Consider the following 27,391-nt stretch of genomic DNA (forward strand, 5'->3'; position numbering starts at 1 on the left):
TGCCTATCCCCTCCCCCACCCCTCGATCTTTTCTCTGATTGGTTTTTCACCTGGCACCAACCAGCCTTCTCCTTCCCACCCTCCCTCCCCCAACTTCTTTATAGGGCCCCTGCCCCCTCCTTCTTCAGTCCTGACGAAGGGTCTCGGCCCGAAACATTGACTGCTCATTTCCACGGATGCTGACTGACCTGCTGAGTTCCTCCAGCTTGTTGTACTTGTTGCTTTGACCACAACATCTGCAGTGTACTTTGTGTTTAAGAAAAAGTCCAAGCCCCCTTTTCAGTGGCTGAATACACAACTAGAATTACAGCTGTCATTTTGTATGATTTTTCTGTTATTCATTCTTTGGGATTTGAGCATCATTGAGACAGCAGTTATTGCCCACACTTTATTGCCCATGATAAGGTGATGTGAGCCAGATTTTTGAACTATTACTCCCTTTCTAGTGAAGTTATTCCCATACTGTTGTTGGGGAGGGAGCTCTTGGATTTAGACCCAACAATTACTTACTGCTTTCAAAGTATTTCAAAACTAGGATAATGTTTGATTTGGTTAAGATGTTGTTCCAGTGCTCTGTCCTCTGTGGTGTTATAAAGTCCTAGAAAAATACTGGATAGAAACCCACAGAAGCTGCAACAGGGATTGTATTCATGCCAAATCAACACTAGTTCCATTTTATTTGCCCTCAGTCCCATCAACCCCACCAGACACTAAAACTCACTCACACACGAGGAACAACTTATTATGACGAGTTTACTCGTACACTTTTGGCATGGTGGTGCTGGAGGGTGGCTGGGGAAACCAGACCACCTGTGAGAATCTTTGAAAACATCGCAGAGTGAATGTGTAAACTCTACACAACAATATCAGGTGACAAAGAGTGTATCAGCCCTGAAATGTCAACTGTTCCCTTTTCCACAGATGATGTTTGACCAGCTGAGCTTTTCCAGCTTTTTCCTACTGTACAGGAAGTTAGGATTGAACTCAAGTCTCTTCAGCAATTTAGAAGAAAATGTAGCAATTCTGCTAGTGTGTCAGATCAGAAGGTAAGTCTGTGTGTTTAGAAGGTGCTGTTGGAATGAGCTAAATGAGTAACTGCATTTTGCAGGTGGTCCCTGAGCACCAATGGTGCAGTGGTATCTGATCCTGGGTGGGCTTCCGGGAGTTATCGTTTTATACATTGAAGCAAATGGAGGGTGTTCTATCACATTATTGATAGGTGCATTGTAGATGGTGGAAGTGCTTTGGAGAATCAGGAGGTGAGTCATTTGGCACAGGCCCCTGAACTGCTCTTGCAGACATTATATTTGCATGAGTACTCCAAATGAGTTTCTGGTCAAAGGGTCCATGGTAACCCACAGAATACCTATTATGGGGGCCTCGCTGATGGCAATGTCATCGAATGCCAAAGGCAGGATACTCTACTCCTGCTAAAAATAGCAGCAACCCCCACTCAGGGATCCCACCACCCAGGTCATCCTCTCTTCTTGCTGCTGCCATCAGGACTCACACCACCAGGTTTATTATTATTATTTCTAAACTTCTGTATTTGCAGTTTGTTGTCCTTGCACACTGGTTAGATGCCCAAGTTGGTGTGGTCTTTCATTGATTCTATTACAGTTAGTATTGTTTTATTGAGTATGTGCACAATAAAATGAATCTCAGGATTGTATAGAGTGACATATATATACTTTGATAATAAATCTGCTTTGAACTTTTAAAAATAGTGATTGCCTGATAATTTTATGATGCAAATGATACTTGTTGGTTATCAGTCAATGTCTGAGTGTTGTCTATGTCTTGCATGTAAACATGGACAGCTGCATACCTGAGGAGTTGAGAATTAAAATGGAGACTGTGCAATTTGCTGAGAATATCCCTACTCCTGACCTTATTTTGGCAGGAAGGTCTTCGTTGAAGCAGTTGAGTATGGTTGGACTATTACAGTGCTCTGAGGACTGCAGTTGGAATGATGCGGCTTCAACAGACACAACCATCGTCCTTTATACAAGATATCAAACCACTGGAGTCCCTTCCCTTTGACCTGCGATTTGTCAAAGGAAACAGTTTACAAAAGCATTAGATTCAATCAAGTGCTTGTTACATGACAAAGCCACCCAATCTCATTTCAACCTTCCATTTATTTCAATTTAGAATGCTTTGTTACAGAAGAGAAAGTCCTACAAAAAGTAGTGAATATGGCCCAGTCCATCATTGGCAAAGCCCTCCCCACCACTGAGCATTGTCACAGGAAAGCAGCATCCAGCATCAGGGACCCCCACCACCCAGGGCAAATCTCTTCTTGCTATTGCCATCAGGAAGAAGGTACAGGAGCTTCACGACTTGCACCATCAAGTTCAGGAACAGTTATTATCCCTCAATATCAGGCTCTTGAACCAAAGAGATAACTTCACTCAAGTTCACTTGCCACTTCATTGATATGTTCCCACAACCTATAGCCTCACTTTCAAGGGCACTCATCTAAGTTCTCAATATTATTGTTTGTATTTGCACAGATTGTTATCTTTTGTACCCTAGTTCAATGCCCAGTTGATGTGGTCTTTCATTGATTCTATTATGATTATTAGATTTATTCAGCATACCTACAAGAACCGAACCTCAGGGTTGTATATGGTACATATATGTATTTTGTTAATAAATTTACTTTGAACTTTGAAGTTGTAATTGTCTGTCACATCCTCCATTTTCAGCCATTTCTTGTTATCACTTGAGTGAATTGAATGACTTTAAAACTGTTTTGTAAGATCATGAGTCTCTGAGGAAGCCAAGTCTGGTAATCTCCTCAGCAGTTCTGGTTGAACATGATGATGACTGCTTCCACTTTGTCTTAAGCACTTATATGCTTGCAATTAAAATGCTTAATAACTCCGATCTAGCCTGTCTAATAATGGTTTTCATTGTGCTCCCTTGAATTGCTTAGAGAAGTAAATATCAGATTCTGATCACAGTACTGTCTTGCTGTTACACTGAATAGTACTAAAGTGTTCAATAGAACTGAAAAATCCAAAATGTTGTCGATATAACTCATTAAAAATAATAACAATAGCTGATGGGAACAATCAGTAGATCGGTCATTTAATCATCTCTGTGGGGGGGGAGGTAGCATCTTTTGATAATATCATTAAAGCTGGTAATTAACTATCAGCAAAGATTTAATGCATTGAAGGACCCATTTCCCTTCTGTATCTCTCTATTATTTTGATTTGAGAATGGTTAGGGAAAGATCATTTATGGACTATAAGACATAGGAGCAGAATTACGCTATTCAGCCCATTGTGTCTCCTCTGCCATTCCACCGTGGCTAATATATTATCATTCTCAACCTGTTTTCCTGCCTTCTCCCCCATAACTTTTGATGCCCTGACTAATCAAGAACCTATCAATACACCTTAATCCACCTTAAATACTGTATACACAATGACTTGGCCTGCAAAGCCATCTGTGTCAATTGTTACATGGAACCAGCAATAATAGATATGGAATGGAGTCAGGATATTATCAGAACACAACAGGATTTATTAACACTCAAGCAGAAACATAGAAAATTAAACAAGCAACTAACTTAAAACGAAGTTAACAGTGCTATGCATCTATAGCTCCCAAACGGTTAAACTTAGAAACAATTCTTAACAGAGTCTTACTGGAACACAGTCTCAGAATGTCAGTTCAGAAAGTTTCAGGGATGCATGGGGGAATTGATAGGAAGGACTTTTAGATTTGAAGTGTAGCGAAGAGATGATCTTAAAGATGGAGATTCAAAAATACAGTAAAGAAGCGAGTCTCGCAGTGATAGGCCAGAAACGGCCACCGTACCTTTCCGAAGGTGATTCGGCAGACACACAGTACCTCTCCAACACTGATCTCACAAAGCAGCCACTGTACCTTTACAGTGGAAGTGAGTTCACGGTGTGGTCTGTTTCGAAGAGTCTATGAAGAGTCTACAAAAAGTGAGAATTTTACCACGTAATTGGCAGGAGATGTCCCTTTTCCAGGACTGGTCACCACACACCCGAGGCTTTGCAGGGGTTTACCAAAGTGCATGCCAAAAATCCACGTTTGGATTATGAAATGTCAGTCACCTCCGAAACGCATAGTGTTATCGACTACCCATTCCATTTTGGGTTCAATCGAAGCTTGCACTCCTAGCGACTCTGCTGTCCAAACGCAATGACTCTCCACCAAAGTGTGTCTTTGGAGCAATCTGTGCTGCTCCTTTTATACTGCTGGGGTAGGTCCTCGTGTGACACTCACAGAAACAAAGTCACAGATTCCCAGTACATCACGTACCATTCCAGGTGCTGTAACTGGGGTTCATAACACAATAAATTCCACACCGTCTGAGTAAATAAATTTTTCCTCAAATCTGTTCTAAATGGACAGTCCTCTATTCTGAGCTGTGCCCTCTAGTCCTAGACTCTGCTGCTACATTTTCCCCACATCCACTCTAACTAAGCCTTTCAATATTTGATAGGTTTTGATGAAGTCTCCCTCATTCTTCTAAACTCCAGTGAGTACAGGCCGAGAGCCATCAAACATTCCTCATGTGTTAAACATGAAACATTTCCACAGACACCTTCAAAGCGATTGTGCTGTGATTCCAGCCTTGAACTCCAGGCCGGGTCTTCACATGCTGCGATTGTGACTCCCGTCTCCCCTTCCCCCACCACCACTCTGCAATACCCTCTCCCTCAGATCCCATCGTCAGCTCCTGGGCCTCAGAGGCTCCATCTTCACTCTCACCCCAACCCTTCCCTCTCCATCGACACCACCAGCCTCCCTCCCTCTTCTGATCCCAGCTCTCATCTGTGCCGGGTCTTTACCTTCCCCTCTGACCTTCAACTCTCTGAGGCAGAGAGCTCTCTCCTCAATAAGGGCCTTACCCCTGTCCACACCTCAGCGAGTTCCGTGTACGCCATGACGCTGAACTCTTCTTCTGCCGGCTCCGTCTTCAAGACTATTTCTTCGGCAAGGACTCTCCCACCCCCACCAATGACCCCTTCTCCTGTCTTTAACCCTCTTCCTCCTCTTCATTGACAGCCCGCTCTGATCGTCTGCCTGCTCTGGATCTCAATCAACTTTCCAGCTTTCAGCTTCATCCCTCCCCCTCCAATCTTCTCCTATCATTTCAGATCTCCCCCCCGCCCCGCCACTGTCAAGTCTCTTACTATCTCTTCTTTCAGTTAGTCCTGATGAAGGGTTTTGGTCCGAAACGTCGACTGTACGTAATTCTCCCTATAGATGCTGCCTGACCTGCTGCGTTCCACCAGCATTTTGTGTGGGTTCTTGTCATGTGTTAACCCTTTCATTTCTGGGATCATTCTCATTAACCACCTCTGGACATTCTCCTTTTCTTAGATAAGGGGCCAAGACTGCTCACAAAACTCACAGTACTGTCTGACCAATGCCTTGTCATCCTCGGTACAGCAGCCTTGCTTTTGTATTCCAGTCCTCTTGAAATGAATGCTAACATTGCATTTGTCTTCCTCACCACTGTCTCGGCCTGCAAGTTAACTTTCAGGGAGTCCTGCATGAGGACTCCCAATTCCCTTTGCACCTTTTCTCCACATTTAGAAGATAGTCCATGTCTTTAATCCTTCTGCCAAAGAGCATGACTTTACACTTTCCTTCACTATATTACATCTGCCACTTCTTTCCCAATTCCCCCAAACTGTATAAATCCATAAGACCATAAGACATAGGAGCAGAATTAGACCATTCAGCCCATCAAGTCTTCTCCACCATTTCATCATGGCTGATGCATTCCCAGTCAATCCCATCCCCCTGTCTTCTCTGCATAACATTTCACACCCTAACTAATCGACCTCCACCTTAAAAACACCCACTGACCTGGCCTCCACAGCTGCCTCTGGCAATGAATTCCATCGATTAACCACCATCTGGTGAAAGACATTCTTATCTCCATTCTGCATGGATTGCTTCTTTGTTCTGAGGCTGTGCTCCCTGGTCCTAGACTTCCTCACCAAAGGAAACATCCTCTTCACATCCACTCTCTCTAGACCTTTCAACAGTTGATAGTTTTCCGGTCAAGATGGCGCCTGTGTACAATGCTCCTTCGGTTGGTATCTTCTGGATAGATCATGAACCATATATTTCACTTCTTTTATGCCTTTTACATTTGTTTATTGTTTGTTGTTTATTTACATTTGTTTGTGAATCTGGAATTGCTTGAACCTGTGATTTGCAGTTTGGAGATCGTTTTGGGTGTTTCAGATGTCTGCAGTCTCTGAGAGGATTCGGGGGGCAGAGGCAACTTGTGCAAATCTCATGGTGAGAAGGCTGTGGGGTACGAGCTGATGTTTGATTCCATTTCATCGATTAAAGCTTGCATTGTTCTCCGATTAAAGCATTGAGGGAGATTGAACCATCGAGGCCAATGTGGAAGGTGAAAGCCAGCTGCCTGACTTCTGTGTTGCTGAGGGATCGCACCATTGTCGGAGAGGGGAGACTACCTTTTTATCGCTGGTGAGGTTGCTTTGCTATGGAGAGGGGAGACTGCCTTTTGATCGCTGGGGGGGAATCGCTCTGCTGTTGGAGAGGGAGATCTGATTTTTGATTGTGGTGGGAACATTTGGCTATCAGAGAGGGGAGACTGCTTTTTGATTGCTGGTGGGATCACTGCTGCCAGAGAGGGAAAGGACTGTCGGAGGTTTTCTGTATTTTGAATATGGACTTGGACTCCAGATTTTTTTTTGGTCTTATAGAGGTTTTATATTCTGTGTATTCATCTGATTTTTCTTTTTTTTATGGTTGGGGGCTGTTTGGAGGTCAATGCGTCTGTTCCATTTTTGTTCACTTTTTTGTGAGGGGAGGAGGGATTTGAGGGTTCATGGAAAAAAAGGATTTCAGAGTTGTATTCTTTGATAATAAATGAACCTTTGAACCTTTGATTTCAATGAGATTCCATCAAGTGCAGGCCCAGAGCCCTCAATCACTGCTTATATAATAATCCTTTCATTCCTAGAATCATTCTAAATGGACATTCCTCTATTCTGAGGCTATGCCCTCTTGCCCTAGACTGATCAACTCTAGGAAACATCCTCTCAACGTCCACTCTGCCGAGGCCTTTCAACATTCAATAGGTCTCAATGAGATCACCCCTCATTCTTCTAAATACCAGTGAGTACAGATCCAGAGCCATCAGGTACTCCTCATGTGCTTTCATTCCCGGAATCATTCTCGTGAACCTCCTCTCACCTCTCTAGAGTCTTCAGGTAAGGGCCCAAAGCTGCTCACAATATTCCAAGTGAGGCCTCACCAGTCCCTTATAAAGCCTCAGCATTACATCTTAGTTTTTATATTCTAGTCCTCTTGAAATAAATGCTAACATTGCATTTTCTTTCCTCATGTCCTCAATCTGCTAGTTAAACTTTAGGGAAATCTGCACAAGAACTCCCAATGCCACTCTGATTTTTAGACTTTCTCCCCATTTAGAAGATAGTCAGTTCTTCTATACCTTCTACGAAAGTGCATGACCATACACATTTTCAGACTGTTTTCCACCATCTACTTCTTTACCAACTCTTATAATCTGTCTAAGCTATTAGACAGTCTCTCTGCATCCTCAACACTACCTTCCCTACCACCAATCTTCATATCATCTTCAAACTTGGCCACAAAACCATCAATTCCATAATCCAAATCATTGACATATCACATGAAAATAAGTGGTCCCAACACTGACCCCTGTGAAACAACCAGCAGCCAAAGAGAAAATGCCCCATTTATTCCCACTCTTTGTCTCCTGCGAGTCAGCCAATCTTCTATTCATGCTAACACCTTTCCTGTAATAACACAGGCTCTTACCTTGTTAAACAGCCTCATGTTTGGCACCTTGTCAAAGGCTTCTGAAAATTCAAATAAAAAACATCCACTGACTCTCCTTTGTCTATCCTGTCTGGTATTTCCTCAAAGAATTCTAATAGATTAGTCTGGCAAGTTTTCCCCTTAAGGGGAAGATGTCAGGTTTTCCAATCAATGAGATGAGATGCTGACTTTGGTCTATTTTATCATGAGCCTCCAAGTACCCCAAAGAATAGACTTTTATCCTTAAAAATAGACTCCAACAATGGAAGTCAGGATAGCTGGTCTATAATTTTGTTTCCTCTGCCTCCCTCCCTTTTTAAAGATTGGAGCAACATTTGCAAATTTCTTGTCCTCAGGAACCACTCCAGAATCTAGTGATTATAGAAAGATCATTACTAATTGCTCTATAATCTCTTCAGCTATCACTTTCATAATCCTGGGGTGTAATCCATCTGGTTCAGGTGACTGATCTACCTTCAGACCTTTCAGCTTCCCAAGCACCTTCTCAATAGTATTAGCAACTGCACTCATTTTTCCCCCTGATACTTTTGAACTTCTGTCAAACTGCTGGTGTATTCCACAGTGAAGACTAATGAAAAAGACTTATTCAGTTTGAATGCCATTTCCTTGTCCTCCTACTAGCTCTCCAGTGTTGTTATTCAGCAGTCCAGTATCTGCTTTTGCCTCTTTTCTACTCTTTATATGTCTGATAAAAAAAAAACACTTCTGGTATCCTAGTTGATATTATCAGGTAGCTTACCTTCATATTTCATCTTTTCCCTCCTTATTGCTTTTTTAGTTGCCTTCTGTAGCAACCCAATAATTTTTGCTCTATTATACACCCTCTCTTTTGCTTTTATGTCGGCTTTGACTTCCCTTGTCAGCCACGGTTGCCTCATCCTGTCTTTAGAAAACTTCTTTGAGAAAAATCTATCCTGTGCCTTCTGAATTGCTTGCAGAAACTCCAACCATTGCTGCTCTGCCATCATCCCTGCTCGCATCGCCTTCCAATCAGCTATGTCAGTTATGGTCCGGTCCGCAGCCCACATTCCGGGTCTTGATCCGGTCCACGGACTCTTGACTCCGGGTCTTGTAGCCATCCCTCCTTTCACCCTTGAGCCCAATTAGTCACACCTTTGGACCATCGTGGCTTGTTGGGGCTCAAGGAGGCTCACCTGATGCCCATCAGTTGGCGGTGTACATAGGGGGCTCTGGGACGGATTGGAGTTGGGGTTGTGTTCTGGCTTGGAGTAAGTCTGGTAGTCACCCTGGACCTAGTTCCCTTCCTATCCCTTGCCTCTGTTGGGCAAGCCTGGCTGGACTGCTGTTGCCTGGTGGGGAACTCTGCCCCTTTCTATCCTTTGCTGCTGATGGGTTGTGCCCCACAACCTACCCAGATGCCCCATGACCTGCTCAGTCCCCTGTGTTCCTGTCTGGGAGGTCTGGGCCCTGCCTTTGAGTTATGCTGCCTTGCCTGAACTCTAAGACTCTCCTGGAACCCCAGAATCACCTTGAATGTCATGTCCTTCATCCACACCATGGTCAACACATCTTGTCTCTTGTTTAGTTGTTCCTGTCCTGCCCCTAGTACTTCAGTGCCTGTGTCCTGCACTTGGGTCCAGCCTCCTGTCCCCTTATGACAATGCCAGCACCTCTCTCATGCCTCTGTAATTCCCTTTACTCCATTATAATACTGATACATCTGACTTTAGCTTCTCCCTCTCAAATTGCAGGGTGAATCTTATCATATTATGATCACTCCATCCTAAGGGTTCCATTACCCCAAGTTCCCTAATCAAATCCATTTTACTACACAGCACCCAATCCAGAACCATCTTTCCTCAGTGAGTATAACCACAAGCTTCTCTGAAAAACAACCTCATAGGCATTCTACAAATGTCCTCTCTTGGAATCTTCCACCAACCTAATTTTCTCAATCTACCTGCATATTGAACACTCTCCCCCCCCCCCCCATGACCTTTTGACATGCTTTTTCTATCTCTAGTTGTAATTTGTAGCCCACATCCTGGCTACTGTTCAGAGGCCTGTACGTAACCCCTATCAGTGTCTTTTTACCCTTTCAGTTTCTTAACTCTACCCACAAGGATTCAACATTTTCTGATCCTATGTCACCTCTTTCTAAAGATCTGATTTCATATTTTACCAACAGAGCCACCCTACTGCTGCTGTGCACCTACTCATCATTTCAATCCAATGTGTTTCCTTGGATGTTAATGTAACCCTGGTTAATCAAACCCATAGATGTAATATTTCCTTGGATGTTAATGTAACCCTGGTTAATCAAACCCATAGATGTAATATTTCCTTGGATGTTAATGTAACCCTGGTTAATCAAACCCATAGATGTAATATTTCCTTGGATGTTAATGTAACCCTGGTTAATCAAACCCATAGATGTAATATTAAGAAAGCTCCACCTGCAGAGAGGTGAGAATGAGGTTTACTGATTTATTTAAAAAAATTTAAAAATTTAAAAAATGAGAATCTGGGGAAAAAAGCATTATGCAAGAAGAGGCGTGGCTGATGCAGGACAGACAAAGAGAGATGCAGCAACAATCAGAAGCTGAAGACCTGAATTGTTAAGAGTGGAATTAGTAGTGAGTATCTTTACCATGCTAACTTGAAGTCCTCGGGGTGAAATCCCTGGAGAAGAGACAATAATGATAGAAGATTTATTGAAGCTATGGCTATAACATGCAACAACTTTAATGAGACAATATCGGTAGAGATAAGTGTCCAAAATCCCTACTGTATAGTTGGGAATTAGTCCCGCAAATCATACCAAGGGATTTGGTCAAGTTTTGTACAAGTTTATGAATTGACTTGCCATGGATGATCAACTGCTTCATCCAACGAACCAAGAACGAAGATCGTGAGTCACCCAAGATGAAGAACCAGCGTGGGAATGATATGTGTAATGATGCAGAGGATTTAATATGGCTGGATGTACAAGTTATTTTCATTTGAAGAATCAAAATTTGGTTTTCTGCGAGAAATGATTATTTTTGTAAAGACTTCGATAAATTACTGAATGAGATTTACTTTATTTAAAAGTTATGTTGGAAAATTATCATGAAAGGAATTGAACTGTGTATATATAATTTTTGAATTTGAATTTAAACTTGAAAATATACTGCCTGGAACTGAAACTGAAGTTATCTATAATACTTGGGAATAGGAATTATATCTGGTTTTCTAACTAACTAGAGGTAAGTATTAGTCTGCAAACTTTTAAATAGGGAATAACACTAGATCTAATTAGTTAGAGAAATTAGAGTAATAAAGGAATCTCACTGCTTCTAATTTAAAAAAGGAATTTGTTGTGGTTTGATATCTAAGATTTGGAACTTAAACAGAATGTTGGAACTTTGAATTGTTCTTGCTCATGTAAATATTTTGTACATATTGTTTTTTTTTCTTATTAACAAAACCTTGTTCCCAGAAGTGTCTGATTTCTATTCTCTGCCTCCCTTTGATAGCTAGAATCTTCTGATGGCCTACTAGCACCTAGTGTAACTTGATTTCCTCAGAGTGCAGGACCAGTCACATGTGATAAGACGGGAACTATACAGGTGTTACATTAAGCTCCTAACTATGATCTTCTTTCAACCACAACTCAATGTGCCCACAACGTCATACATACCAATCTCAAACTATGCTGCAAGATCATCCACTTGATTTTGTATACTGCACACATACAAATATAACACCTTCAGTACTGTCTTCATCGCTGTTGTCAATTTTGCCCCAATGTTACACTGCCCCTCATCCCGCTAAATGCAATTTTGCCCCATCGTCTGCCTGTCGTTCCTGGTAGTCTCACTACACACTGTATCTAGTTGAATACCTCAGCCCATTCACCCTGGTTCCCATCCCACTGCCTAATTAGATTCAACCCTCTCCAAACCCTCTAGCAAACCTGCCCAAAAGGGTACTGGTTCCCCCTCGGGCTCAGGTGTAACCTCTCCCTTTTGTACAGGTCATACTTTCCCCATAAGAGATCCCAATGATCAACCACACATTCATTAGTTAAATCATACTATTCTTACCCTCGCTGGCACATGGCACAGGCAGCCATCCAGAGATCACCACCCTGGAGGTCCTGCTTCTCAGCTTTCCACCTAACTCCTAAAATTCTCTTTTCAGGACCTCCTTCCTGTTCTTACATGTGCCAATTGGTGCCTTGATTCCTGGCTGCTCACCCTCCCTCTTTTTAATGCCATGGGCCAGATCTGAGGTGTCCCTGTGCCTAGAGCCTGGGAGGCACATACGATCCAGGTTTCCCCCTCCTTCACTGACTGATGTCCAAGCACACTTCGAGCATGCTGAACATCAGCACAATGCAACCTTGCACTCATTAAATACTCTGGTTTTCTTATATAAGAACCAAAGGGAACACTTCACTTTATATTCCAATTGCCAAGTTTTTGCCTACTCAATCACCTTGTTATGTTCCTAGATTCCTCTTTATAACCCCCTTCTGATATTCACTGGATCAGACTGAAGATTGTTGACACCTCCAACATGATGTTATTACCATTTGGATCTTTTCCTTTCCTCCTGTTTTGAGCATTCCGGTGTCAATGCTCCTTTTCTTCCACCTGTAACAATTTCACTCTCTCCTATTGTATGCTACCAACAGATGCAACAGTTGCTATTTTATTTCCTCCACCCACTGACCAGGGCTCCAAACGCCCTTCATACATAAGCTGTAACTTGTTGTACTTTTGTTTATTTCAACTTAGTATGCTGTACTGCAATGGAAGACTATAATAATCTGTATTCAGTGCTTACAATTTGGCTGCAAGCACACAGAGGAGATGGACTCCTCTGTCCCATCACCGTCATCGTAGTCAAGAACATCACTTCAATGCTCCATCTTACTCCCACTCTCATCTCTCTGCTCTTGGCTCCCTGTGCTGTTTGAACAGTGTAAACTGTGGAATAATATCTCATCTTCTCCTGAGACCAATCCTAACAAATCCAAATTCACACACTATGCATCTAAGCCACATTTCCATGATTTTTATTTCCAGTTTCCAACATTCACATTACCATCTGCTGATAACTTCAGAATTTTCTGTTTTCCTATTTACATCATTCTAGAGTCACCCTTTATTCTCTTGCCATCTTTCAGCTTGGTCCAAGGTCCCTCTTGCATTTTTTTCTACCTTAAACCTTTTTAAAGGTTTACCCATTTATCTCTTCTCCTCACCATTTTTTTCCCAGAATATTAAAGCTTGTTTCTTCTCTCTTTTTGCCACATGACTTGTATTTCCAATACTTCCCCATTTTCCTTAAGCTTGTTCAAACCGCTCAGAACGTGCCAAATAAACAAGTAAGACAGACCCTTGGTTGGAAGTACTTCCTGGTTAGATTCAAGTCCTTCTTTAGTCATACACCTCTAGATACATGCCCCACGGAAGCATAGATGCACAGAAGCCGTTCTACTTGCCTCAGACTCCTCTGGTGCCATCTCCAGTTCCACAGTTAACTGGCTATAGCACCATTAGAATGGAAACACATCCTTCGGCCTATCTCAACAAGGGAGATCAAGATGGCCAGCCTAAACTAGACCTATTTACCAAGTTCAAGTTTACTGCCATCTGACCGTACTGTCATCTGAATGTTCCTTCAGACCATGGCGCTCCCCCAGAACATACATCACATACAGCACAATCAACAAAATACTACCACAGGTAAGTTAATAAAATATAATTCAAAATGCAAGCAGCACAGGTAAATGGTAAAGAGTGAACAGTATGCTGACTTAGTGACGAGACCTCGTTGGTGACAGGTTATTCATTAGTCTCACAGCCTGAGGGAAGAAGCTGTTACCCAGTCTGTCAGTCCCAGTCCTGACGCTCCTGTACCTCTGTCCTGACGGTAGTGTGTCAAAGAGATTGTGGGATGGGTGGTTGGGATCCTCAACAATGCTTCCGTCCCTTCCCGGTCACTGTCACAAATAGGAAGAAGGTGATCTTCTCAGCAGTTTTAACTATCCTCTGTGTAGGGTTCATATCTCAGAGAATGTACTTTATTAAAATCTTCCCAACACATGCATTGCACTCTGTATAAAGCCTGATCTATACAAGTGGTAAAATCCTTAATTTATTCCTTACAGTAAGCCTGTAGTTTATTATTGAGGCAAAAAGAATCCTACAAAAGCCGGGATCAATTATACCAAATAGTACTTAGACACCTGTAAGAAAAATACCTCCTCTGAAAATCTGCTTTAATAGCAGCAGATGATTTATCCTGCTTTACAATTACTTTTCAAAACAATTAAGGTGTGACAGATTCAATCACAGGGCTTATAAATAAAATAACCTTCCATTCTGGAGACTCAGCAGACCCAATCTTAAACACCTGAAAGGTATCAGAGGAGTTGAGCTCTTCTACTATGATTGAAGAAATGACCCTTCATTAAATTTCAGTTAAGGTCTTGAAATATTATTTTTCTACTTTGCTTAAGACAGCGATAGCTGTCCCATTATTGAAGTGTTCCCACAACCAATGATCTCATTTTAACGACTCGTTATTTCATTATCTCATGCTCTCATTATATATTACTATTTGTTTATATTTGTATTTGCACAGCTTGTTCTCTTCTGCACTCTGGTTGATCTTTCATTGATCCTGTTATAGTTATTATTCTATAGATTTGCTGAGTATGCCCACAGGAAAATGAATCTCATGATTGTATATGGCGACATACAGTATATGTACTTAGATAATGAAATTTACTTTGAACTCTAAACTTTACTTTGGGCAATGCAGTTGTGCTGGCTAAGATGCAAAACTTCATTATAGAAATATGTGTCTGTTCTTCCTGTCTGTTTTTTCACCAATTGCTATGAAAACTCAATTAAAGCATTGAGAGGAAATCTAATGGGGATTTTGCTATTCATTTATCTTAATTCTGGTAGAAAATTTTCAGTAAAAACTGCAAAAATACATTTCACAGTCTGGAATTTCTGAAAATATTTTGATGGTTATGTCAGTGGTATAGAAATCCTTGCTGAGCTCATTTCAAACAGAATAAGCGATGAAATAATCCTCACCTCATCACAATTCCTCAATACTGTCCCTATGATATTGCAGTAATGTTTAACTTGAGCACCCTGGTATCACTGACCTCAAATTAAAACTGTGGAAGATGATAATATATTAATGCTTGTACAAAAATAAAGATGAGCAGTTGTAATGAGTCTATGGATTTCATATTTTGCTCTATTCATTTTCTAGGAATAAGAATGCGCCAGATTGTGTAGGACTCTCATTATGTTTTGGCCTGTACAAGATAGATGTTATAGGTTTGTTTCTTTGTTACACCAGTTGAGCTTTTACAACAATCTGTCGCCTTCTTACTCTGATCGACAAATTCCTCAGTACCACATTTTCCCTTTTAATTGATCATACTTAATTCTAATGCATTTCCTGCCATATGTTAGGAAGTGCTTGAGCACAGAATCCCCTTTGAGTTGTGGTGATACTCTAAAGTATATACTGTAAGTGCAAAATGACTATTTAGAATCTACTTAACTACTGCAATTTACTTATATTTCTTTTTAGAATGAGTCTTGATGAATGTACAAATTCTACCTTCAAACTGCTGCATGCAGTTGATTGATAGCTGCTATTTTGAAGCTCTCTAACTAGCCACATTTAATCATTGGGTCACATCATAAGATAAAAACGTCACAATTCATGATTAGCTGAAATTCATTATATTGCCAATTATTCTGATGTCTTGTGAATTCAAGTGATTATCAGAGCATGAATAATTTGCACATTAGCTCAGTTTGTCTCATCTCATCGTATGCATTTTTACAAATTCTTGTTATATCCCACAACAGCCTCTTTCATGAAATTATTAATTTGTAAACGCTGAGTGACATCAGTTGAACTGACAACTTAATGTATGCTGAACAATATAACACAGATAAGTGAAGAATTTATTGTGCATGGATCATGATTATACACTTTTACATTTTAATTGCATCAGCAGTTCTGCATAACTGAGAGGAAAGTGAATTGTTTTACACAGGGAGTGGATGGGGCTGATTTTTAACTTAATGGATCCACATTTCTGCAGAGCGAAAGCTTTTTTACATCTTAGTAATTTATAAATTTGGCACTTGATTGCCAAATTAGGCTACAGTTTAATAACGAAGGTCACAGATTGTGGAAGTGTGAAATAAAAACGTGAGTCTTTTTGAAGGGACAAATGCCTCTCTATTGCCTGTTACGCCACTAGTATTCAGGGCAGCAGTGAAGGTCCTCCATCCCTGGCAGGGTTCAGGGCTTCCATCATCATGTCAGCAGCTCAGTTTACACTGCTGTCAGTCATGGAAGTTCCAGGTGAAGATGCAGGAATACTATCCCACACAGATGTAGAAGGAACCTTCATTGCTGTTTCTGTAACAAGGTTTGTTTGACCAGTCAGGGTTGTTCGTCCTGAGCTGAACCCCTGAACCTGGAGGACTGGAGAACCACTCTTAGTCTAGGCTCTTACATTTGACCTACTTGGCATGGGTGAACCCAAGAGCCAAAGCATAAAGCTCTAACTCCAGACAACACATCTCTCTGGGTCACTGAGGGACACAAACCTTCAAACACAACAAGGTCCTCGTGGAGGTAAGGGACAAATCAGACTATATATTTCATGTATATACGTGCATCAGAGTCAAGAATTGAAACATTTTAGTAAGGTTGGAAAACAATTGAGTAAAGGCATGAAAAATAAAATGAAGAGAAAATTAAAGTAAATCAATATGTATAGAGATTACTAATCAGGATTTAATAGGTTTAATCACATGCAGACTCCATAAGAGAATATTAAATGCTGATTGAGGATGCTTGGGTTACAGTCGAACAGTTGTGGGGTTACATTTGTGCTGGAGTGCACTCAAACCAGTTTAAGGTGGTAGGACACTGAAGCAGACCCACAATAGAGGGTGAGTACATTCCAAACATCCCAGGACCATGGACTTGGCCAAACTTGTCCACATACTGTAAGTTGTGAAAGCCACTGATACATGATGGAAATTGCTCTGAGTAACAACAAATGTATGCTGAAAATGATTGGACACAACTCTTGTGTGCAAGCACTGAATGTAGAAGTAAATTGCATTCAACAACTACTGTCAACAATCTGCAGAGCTTTGTAACTACCCTCTACTAATTGGTTTAACATGTACAGTAGATCCCAAGGCAGTTCTAGGTGAATTCTGTAACATTGTGAACTTCCACGTCTTTCAGTGCTTCCGAATTTCAATGACAATTGGTTTGCTAATGCAGTGAGAAGTCTGGAGTACTTGACCCACTTCTACTCCTATTGTTTTTGTATTTAAGGAAAAAATAGTGCAAACAGAGGGAAAAGAAAACTGTTGGTTACAAATGGAGAAAACTGGAAAGACAGAATTGTCAGAAGGAAAGGTGAAACTGAACTCAATAATAAAAATTATTATTCCCTCACGTGTACTTCAATGCTCGGCTCTCACTACTGTGGAATTACCATGTTACCACGGCCTCACATAATGCCTTAAAAGACTGATACCAAATGCAGCATGATGGCTTAGATCTGTGGGAGTATAGAGACCGAACAATCTGGCCTCATTCTGACTTGTACATAGTTTGTGATCAGTTTAACGAATTTGTAGTAGTTACATGGAGAAAACAGTTCAATGGCTGAAGTAAATTCATTATGAAAGTACATGTTGTGTTACGTGTGTACATAATAAATAACTTCAGTTCTCAGTGCACGATGTGAGCAGTTCAAGGGATGTTGGAGAACTGGGAGGGCGTGCTGAAGTGTGGAGTAGAAGCGTGAGTGTTAACAAATGTACTAGTGTTTGAAAACCTATACATCGTTTCTCTTTTATCAAGAACAAACATAACACGGTGTTTGAAGTCAGTGTGAGGTCTAACTATGAAGCATATTTGAATATTGCGAGTGACTAAGAAAGAGACGCAAGGTTCTAATGGAAAGAAGCTGCTGCCAAGAGAACATGCTGACTCAAAGTTCACCAAGAAATTGAGGTGAGAGCTTAAGTATCCCCTCAATGGATAACCCAAGTCCTCCTGCACCCATGCAGTTTATCGGCAATCTAACTGATATTGGAAACACTTCACATAGTGACTCAATACATATTTAGTAGCCAGTAGAGCCAACGGGGTGGAGGAAAAAATTAAAGCACCTATGTTCCTATATGCAAATGGTGGAATGCTTTGGATGTCCACAAAATCTTCCAAATTGATGAGATAGCCTTGGGCACTCTGACGACAAAATGTATTTTGTCTCAAGTAAAAACATCATATATGAAAAATATACTGTAAATTCTTTTCCTGTCAACAGAAACAAAGTGTTAGCTTTGACCTAAGCTTAGCTGAGCTTCTCACACTGAGTAAGTCCTATGAATTTGAACATTTGAGAGACTCACTAGCCAGAGAGAAGATAGTTTGTGGAATCCCAGATAATAGGCCAAGAGAATGTTCACTTCATGACTCTGGATAAGGCTGTGAGTATATGCAGGTTTGTGGAGACCACATGAGCATAAGCAATGGAGCTGCACAGAACAGAAGCAGCAGTGCATGCTGTGAAAACCTATGGGCAGATCACAAGGCATTTCCCAAAGTAACAGTATGGCAAGAAGATAGGTTCAAATGCAGCAGCTGTGGAGGTAAACACTTCCCAAAGATACATCCTGCTTATGGAAAGTCCTGCAATAATTGTGGGAAGAAGAATCATTTTGCACAGTGCTGCAAAGCTGGGGCTACCAAGAGGAAGGTGCACACTGTTGATGAGGAAACTGAAGAACATTTTATAAATTCTCTGCCAAGACAGGATGGATTGTTCCAGTGACTGCAAATGAGACAGTAATTCATTCAAGATTGACACCAGAGCTCAAGGAAATGTGTTGTCTATGGATGATTATGAGACTCCAAAAGTTAAAAGCAAGATTTATCCAGATAAATTAATAATGACAGGCTATACTGGAGAGAATGTTCCAGAAAGGAGCTTCAAGAACAAGAGACGGCACCTAAAAGCACAGCCACTGATTGTTGAAAACTGAGTACAGCCGATGTTAGGTTTGAGAGCATGTGAAAAGCTCAGTCTGATGGAAAGAGTTTTTGTTGTGGCTTCACAGACAAATGGTGACCAGGCAACACTCAATAAAGAGTACCTTGATGTCTTTGACGAGCTCAGATGCTTACCCAATGTAACTCAAGAAACTTGTAGCTGCATCCATGAGAGCTCCAGAGAGGCTCTTCAAGAGAAGCACAAGAGCTCCACCATCCAGAGACATCCATATCTGCTACACCAGCGTGAGAGTCAGGATGCCAGTGCTGAATGGAGTGACCGTGATGAAATCATTGGTTTTGCTTCCACATCATGCAGCTTTGGTTCAAAATCTGTCTCTCATTGACTTCCAGTTAAAGACAGGAGATCACAAATATTTCTACAATCCTCTCCCAAGTTGAAGAGGAAAAACAAAAAGGAAGACCGGGAGAGCACCAGAACCAAAGGTCAGAACAGCAGCAACACAAACCAACAGGCAGAGTCACTATCCATGATACATGGCCAACAGAAGGAGCTCTGTGAGTTGAGACAGACTCAGTTAGAACTTGTGCAAAGACTCACCAATCGCATGGATGTAGTCCATTATGAGGCACGTGGAGTGAATTATGGTCACACAACATGAACAAGAACAGAGACAAACAGGATGTGAAAGAAATGCACCTCCATCACTGTGTGGTTTGGAGCCGCCACCAAGCAGGATAGAACCAGACTACAGCGCACAGTGAGGACTGCCGAGCGCATCATTGGAGCCTCCCTGCTCTCTATTATGGACCTGTACTCTTCCAGGTTGAAGAAGAGGGCGGGGAACATCATAAAGGACTCCTTCCATCCTGCGCACGGACTGTTTGAACTGCTTCCATCTGGTAGGCACTTCAGATCCATCCAGACTAAGACTAATAGGCACTGGAGAAGCTTTTTCCCTACTGCGGTCACTTTGCTGAACAGTTAACTGCCGGTTAACTGTTGGCTAACTATTACTTGGATTGCACTACCTGTATGTGTAATCTATATTTTCATTTATATTTATCATTATTATTGTTATGAGCAGAGAGACAACATCTGCCGGAAGTAAATTCCTTGTATGTGCACAGGTACTTAGCGATTAAAGTCTGATTCTGATTCTAATTCTGATTCTGATTCTGAAATGAACACATAGATCAGAGTTCCCAAGAGATTACTGATATTAATTCAGTAAGTGAAAGCAAGACATCTATGAAAACAGATAGCAGTACAAAAGGCTATTTGTACTGCTGTATTTGATGTTGGACTCCAGATCACCAAACTGACTTTATTTAATGTATCAGTAAGTGTTATGATTGTTCTTGATACAAAACAAACTTGCATGGGTAAAACTAATATATTTATTTACAGTCAAATGGCTTCAGCCCAACAGGAGCATGTGTAATCACTTCACCAATGTCATTTCTGGCTCCGGGTGAACTGCCCACATTGCACACTGGGAACTGCGGTTCTTTATTATGTGCACACATAATAATATATCTTCCTCCTTTAAAGAAAGACCAAAGACAATACTATGTCCTCATAAACCTGGAGACACAATAATACTTTCCAACAAAGATACTTACATTAAGTTCAATTGTAATAAAAAAATACAGTTCCTCATTCACTCAACCTCTCTCAATTCATCTCTGTGATGACTTAATAATCCCTTTAGTGAATGTGCTAACATTTAAAAACCTTTGCAAAGTTAGTTTTTTTATCAAGATCATACGTAACACGTATATTTTACCATATTCCACCTCTGGAGTTATTTTCTAGTAGGCATTCACAAGGAAAATAGAAATGCAATACATTTTTAAAAATCTCTACATAGACAGAGACTGACCAGCAATCAAAACGCAAAAGAAGACAAACTGTGCAAGTAAATGAAAAATAATACTGAATACATGAGTTGCAATCAGTCCTAGACAGTGAATCTGTAGCTCATAAAATCAGTTCAGAGTATTGGGGAATGAAGGCCAGTACAGGAGCCTGATAGTTGTGGGTAATAACTGTCCTTGCAAGATCCAAAGTTGTTTGATCTCATTTCCTATACACAAGTGTAAAAAAGAACAAAATAATTGTCAAGCAGATCCAAAGCAGCACAAAAAAACTCACAAAAGAAAAAGAACACAATAAATATAAACACATAAGATAGCTTAAATACTTAGATTGGTTGTACGTCCATAAAGTGACTGTATACAAGGTGACTGACAGGAAATATTGAAGTATTGGTGGAGTTAGTGGGTGGAGGTGTTGATCAGCCTCACTGCTTGGGGAAAGAAACTGTTTTTGAATCTGGTGGTCCTGGCATGGATGCTATGTAGCCTTCTCCCTGTTGGGAGCGGGACAAACAGTCCAGGAGCAGGGTGGGTGGGATCCTTCATGATGTTACTGGACCTTTTCTGGCATTTTTGTCTGTGCTTGATGATGGGTAGGCTGGTGCCTGTGATGCACTGGGCAGTTTTGACTACCCATTGTAGAGCCATCCTGCCGGTCACAGTGCAGTTTCTGTATCAAGCAGTGGGGCAGCTTGTCAGGGTGCTCGCTACTGCTCATCCGTAGATTCAGATGAGTATGTGTGTGTGAAGTCCAGCTCTCTGCGGTCTCCTCAGAAGGTAGAGGCATTGGTGAGCTCTCTTGACAGTGTAAGATGTGCACTCCGAGAAATTTGACACTGCTTGTAGTTTTCATTGCTGTGCCACCAATGTGACTGGTGTAAGTTCTCCTGAAGTCGATAATCATCTGACTTACTGATATTAGGGAAGAGGTTATTTCCCTGACATCAGGACTTGAGCTCTTCTGCCTCCTCTCAGTAGGCCATGTCTGCATTGTTGGTGATGAGTTCCACCGCTTTCATGTCATCAGCAAATTGATGCGATTGCTCGGATGTTAGGCCGTGCAGTCGTGTGTGAACAGAGTGAACAACAATGGGATCAAGAGACAGCACCGGGGGTCACCCGTGGTGAGGGTGACGGGGAGGAAAGAGCAGTTGTGCACATTGACTACCTGAGGTCTGTCTGTTAGGATGTCCAAAATCACAGAGCTGTGCTTATATGGAGGAGGAGGAATTTGCTCAGCAAGGTCTGTGGGAGAATAGTGTTGAGGGCCCAATTGAAACTCAGAAGAAGCATTCCGGCATCAGTGTCCTTGTTTTCTCGATGAGTCAGGGCCAGGGGCATGACCGATGCTACGGCATCTGTCGTCGAGTCGTTTAGTCAGCAAGCATATTGGTGAGTGTCCAATGTGTCTGGAATTGGGTTTTTGATTTCTGCCATTATCAGCCATTTCAAACACTTCATGATGATTAAAGTCATTGCCACTGGGCAGTCTGCAGCTATTGGTCTTTGTACCCTGTAGTGAGGTGAGGACATGGCCTGGATGGTGGGGGTCATGACAACAGAACTCAACTGACACTAACCTGCAAATAATAATGATTCCACCTTATTTTGGCAGGAGTTCTCCCAGATTCAATTTTCCGCAGCTTCCCAACATTTACTTTAATAAAAAGGAAAATAAGGAAACTGTATAAAGAACAATTGACTTGATCATGCTGTTTAAATGTCATCCAAAGTCCTTCCTTGTTCTTGTCTGGTTAGAAGTTGTGCTGTTTTACCAACTTCATGTCACAGTGCACCACTGAAGCCACTTGGCATTGGAATGAAAGGGCTTTAATAACGGAAGCCTCACCGGTTAGTTTGCGTCGATGATATTGAATCCAAGGTGTCATGGTAGCCAGGTAGTTAAAGCAACACTATGACAGCTTGAGGTGTCAGAGTTTGGAGTTCAATCCTGGTGTCCTCTTTAAGGAGTTTGTACATGCTCCCCATGGAATGCAAGGGTCTTCTCCAGGATTCCTCCCACAGTCCAAAGGAGCACTAATTAGTAAGTTAATTGGCCATTTTAAATTGTCCTGTGATTAGGTTAAGATTAAAATTGGAGGCTGCTGTGCTCTGCAGCTTGAAGGGCCTGTTGTACCTCTAAATCAACATAAATTTCTGCATTTGATGATAGCGATTTCAGCTTATTTCCTTTCAATTGGCACAAGGTAAGCCACCTAATTAGTGGCTTTAGATAACAGAATTTTCATCAAGGTGGCTTGGCCTAAGAGCTCTGCTTGCCTTCAGAGCCTGGGATCTTGTGGCTCTGGAAATGGGGAGATTGGAGCTCAGTGCCTCTGCAGGAGACTGATGTCTTGTTGGAGATGGAAGATCTTTGGCTGTGTGCCCTGAGACCTGAGATCGTTGGGTACAGGACTTGGACAAATGGACTTTCAACATTGTAAACCAGCAAGTTGTTTGTTATGTCTCCCCTCTTGCTGTGAAATGGAGGCACTTCTTTCTCCCTTATCAGGGAGAGAGAGCCTGTGGTCTGTTGAATAGCAGGTTAACAATATAGTCTTTAGAGTACTGCAAGCCTGTGTCTCTGCTCTTGCCTTGCTCATGTTTGAGTGCTCAGAGGTGGGTGCTGATGCTTTTTTGCTGGTGGGGAAGGGGGGACTGTTTCTTACTGCTGCTTATGGGAGGGAGGAAAGCTGGGGAGGGGGACATTTGGGGTTCTAACATTTAACTATCATTCACTCTGTTTTTGTGGATGGTTGCGAAGAAAAACCATCTCAGGATGCATGAGGTCAAAGATTTTATCTATTGTATACATTTCTCTGACATTAAATGTACCATTGAAATGACTTGTAGCTTCAAACTGATGTCAGGCAGATTTCAGATGTTAATATTATTTTGCTTCCAAAATAAAGGCAGAGCAAAATCTAATATTAGAAAATAACCAAATAATAAGGGTTTATGGTGTCAACTTTGAGCGATCTCATTGCTGAATGCTATAGATTTAAAAGGGGATGTGAGTGCAATGAAAGAACTCTTGTCTTTCAATCCTGTACCAGACACAAATTCTAGGTTATCCCTTGAGTGTAGTAATGTGGGACCATGAGAGCTGCTCTCTTTTGAAAAGGTCCTTAAATCGAGACCTGATGATTAGAGATTTATCCTCTGCTTCCTTTGTAAAATGGGTATACAAAGTGATGGTTGTTTGTATTTCCAAAATTTAGTTCCATTGAACTGAATTTCAGAAGTGAGTATAATGCATTGTTACTACTGTACTGGGAATTCAGGCTTTATTGACAAAGATTTATTTGTGCACACCTGCCCTCTCAATTGGCTGCTGGAAATCTGTCTAATTTCAAATAAGTGTGAGAAATTCTTCCTAATGTCCTAGATAACATGAGCACCATGGATAATTATGATCCAGTTTGTGGGGTTTTACAGTGTATGACATTAAGGACACAATTCCTCTTTTGCCTTCATGCCTAGGCTTCAGAAGCTTCAAAAGCACTTGTGGAACATGCAGATCTTCAGAATGACGTGAAGTCATGAAATAATGAACCTCTTGGAGTAAAAGGGATGAATTTAAAATGCTCGGCACAGTTTGGGTGGGCTAGTGGACCTGTTTGCATGCATGTATGACCTTAGGAAATGTATGGTATCAAAGGGATTGTTATCAGACTGTCTTAATAAACTGCCATCAACTTTGTGCATAGGGCAGCAGAAGTTTATATATAAACTCATTGCAAGATCAGCAGCTATGATCCTCTTACAAGCAAATAATGAAGTACAAAGTAGTTTAAATGAAGTTTATTATCAATGTGCATATTTGTTACTATATATGACCCTGAGATGCATTTTCTTGCAGGCACTTGTGGTACATCCATGAAACACAATAGAATCATTGAAAGACAGGGTAGGCAATCAACCAATGTGCAAAAGACACTGCAAATACAAAAAGAATAAAATAAGTAAGTAATAAATACTGAGGTCATGAGATAAAGAGTCCTTGAACGTGAGTCGGTAATTTGTGTGAACAGTTCTGTGATGGGGTGAGTGAAGTTCACTCTGGTTCAAGAACCTGATAGTTGAAGAATAACAACTGTTCCTGAACCTGGTGGTATGGGTCCTGCACCACCTTAATGGCAGCAGCAAGAAGAGAGCATGCTCTGGGTGGAAGGGGTCCTTGATGATGGATGTGCTCAATGATGGGGAAGGCTTTACTTGTGATGAACTGATCACATCCACTACATTTTGTGGGATTTTCTGTTTAAGGGTATTAGTGTTTCTATACCTGGCCATGATGCAACCTGTCAATATTACTCTCCACTACACATTTATAAAAGTTTTCCAAAGTTTTACATGATTATGATATTAAGCTATGATATTAAATTTAACACTCAACAGAATACAAAAGTGACTTTGACAACATTCCTTGGAAGTCCACCAGAGCATGGTTCTGTTTGAACTTGTTCTAGCCAGTTTACTTCTTTCAAATTTATTCAGGATTAGACAAGCTGAATGTTCCTTATCAGCCTCAACACATTTTTCACCAGGCAAACCTTTCATGAATAGAATTTTATGATGTTTATGGTTTGTGGAGCCATAATATAAGACCCATTGACTATAACTTTTTCCTGTTGAGGGACTGCATTCCAGATTTGGAACTTGCCCCAAGCACTTAAAGATTGTAAACCCACATACCATTTGTCACTTGCACAAAATTATTAACTCAGACAATTTCAGACATGAAAATGTATTGCAATATATCAAGTCTTGACCGGTATTTCACAAATCAAGATAAGGTATTAAGGTAGCATAAAAGAACTGGGACTCTACACGTAAGAGAAGTTTTAGTTCACAGAGTATGTGAAAACTATTTATGATATGATGAAAGAAATAGATTGGCTAGATGTTGACAGTGTATTGCAATTAAATAGGGCCAACAGACCCAAAATAAAGTTGAAACAAGTTCAGTCTAGACAAGATGTCAGTAGGTTGTTCTTTTCCCAGAGAATGGCTGCTGGCTCTTGTAGCCACTGATTAGATGGATTCTTTCAAGTATGAGTCAGCCAATCTCTGATGGCAAGTACCCTTGCATAAAAACTAGGCACTGCATATAATTAATCTCATTGGCTGGCTTTGACAGGGCACTGGAGAGAGAAAAAAAATCAAGATTCTGTATCCTTGCCAACATAAACTAACCCATGCAGCAATTGCTTGAACTTTTCTGTTTCCCCAAATTTCCCTGAAGATTACATAGCTTCAGATCAGGTATGGGATTAATATATTTTGCTGCAACTGTTAACTGGGTGAACGGGTCTTTCCTTGTAGATGTTTTTAGTGAAAGTATAACTTGATTTCCCTCAGCTTCTAGTCATTGTCCACAGTTTCTGCTCTACTCCTATCACTCGAAGGGACAACCAGAAGTACTAACAGTGTTTGACAACCAGCTAAGCTTAGTGTGTAGCTTTATCAGATCTTTTCTCGATCCAAATTACAGAAAGACATCCTTGAATGCTGCCTTGCACTATTGAGAAAGGTATGTCAAAGTTATTCTCAAAGTCCCATGAGCAGATCTGATCCTGCCTTTGGAATGTAATTGAAAGAGGGAAGGGGATACACAAAGCCTTCAGCCTTGGACTGATACAAAGGTGATGTTGTCACTGATGGCACTGGAGCTATTGCCAACATCATTGGGATGGTCAAGGATGTTAGTATCATGTCTTATTGGAGTTGATTTCATGGAGAGCTTAATACCGAACATAGCATTAAGCTTCAGAGACCGTTTTATTTTACTCCCTCCCCACCCATTATTTTCCAGAAGTATCCTTTCCATTACAGCTTTGTTGAATTAGCAGTTAGATTTTCATCTTTAGGAAAAAAGGTTTATTTCTGCAGTGTTTTATTGTTTTAGTGTGGAATCTTTCATAGTTTCAACCATCTGTTGACAGTTATAGTTCACTTGAACTGATTGAGACTTGACCAGATTGCTGTTATTTATTAATGAAATTAATATTTCTGTCATCACTAAACACAGAAAGGTATGAGAAAGCAGACAGTACAGATTTCAACGTTATTCAGTGTGACTATGTCTGAAGCTATTCTTGAATGAGCAGTGCAAAATTCCAATGTGATTTACAACTTTCGTTTTCAATTCAGTCTGATTAGTTTAGGTGACTTAAAGCATAATACGAATAAGACATGAAGGAACAATGTCTTCATGTGTGTAGCATCCTCATTTATGCCTGGCTTTTAGAAAAGTAGGTTTTCAGAGCTGCTCATTAGACCCGGGTGTGTAGAACGAGCTGCCATTGCAGCTGGTGGGTGTGGGGTCAATTCCAACATTTAAGATAAATTTGGATAAGTACATGGATGAGAGGGATAGGAGGGGCTATGGTGCAGGTTGATGGTGGATGAGAGGGGTAGGAGGGGCTATGGTGCAGGTTGACGGTGGATGAGAGGGGTAGGAGGGGCTCTGGTGCAGGTTGACAGTGGATGAGAGGAGTAGGAGGGGCTATGGTGCAGGTTGACGGTGGATGAGAGGGAAAGGAGGGGCTCTGGTGCAGGTTGACGGTGGATGAGAGGGGTAGGAGGGGCTATG

The 27,391-nt window shown here is 41.2% G+C and overlaps 1 long non-coding RNA gene across 5 annotated transcripts in view; it reads left to right on the top strand.

The window, feature by feature from the left end:
- The window catches only part of LOC132391492 (uncharacterized), a 267,485-nt gene that overhangs the window by 128,626 nt on the left and 111,468 nt on the right, over positions 1-27,391 (top strand). For 4 of the 5 annotated variants that reach the window (XR_009511247.1, XR_009511248.1, XR_009511249.1 and 1 more), the window contains exon 1: positions 25,942-26,061. This is a non-coding gene — a long non-coding RNA (uncharacterized LOC132391492). Of the gene's footprint in view, positions 1-24,655; positions 24,759-25,941; positions 26,062-27,391 lie in introns of those variants that run through there. The other variant, XR_009511246.1, reaches the window with a different exon arrangement.

This window comes from Hypanus sabinus, chromosome 3 (assembly GCF_030144855.1).
Source record: "Hypanus sabinus isolate sHypSab1 chromosome 3, sHypSab1.hap1, whole genome shotgun sequence".
Lineage (NCBI taxonomy): Eukaryota > Metazoa > Chordata > Chondrichthyes > Myliobatiformes > Dasyatidae > Hypanus > Hypanus sabinus.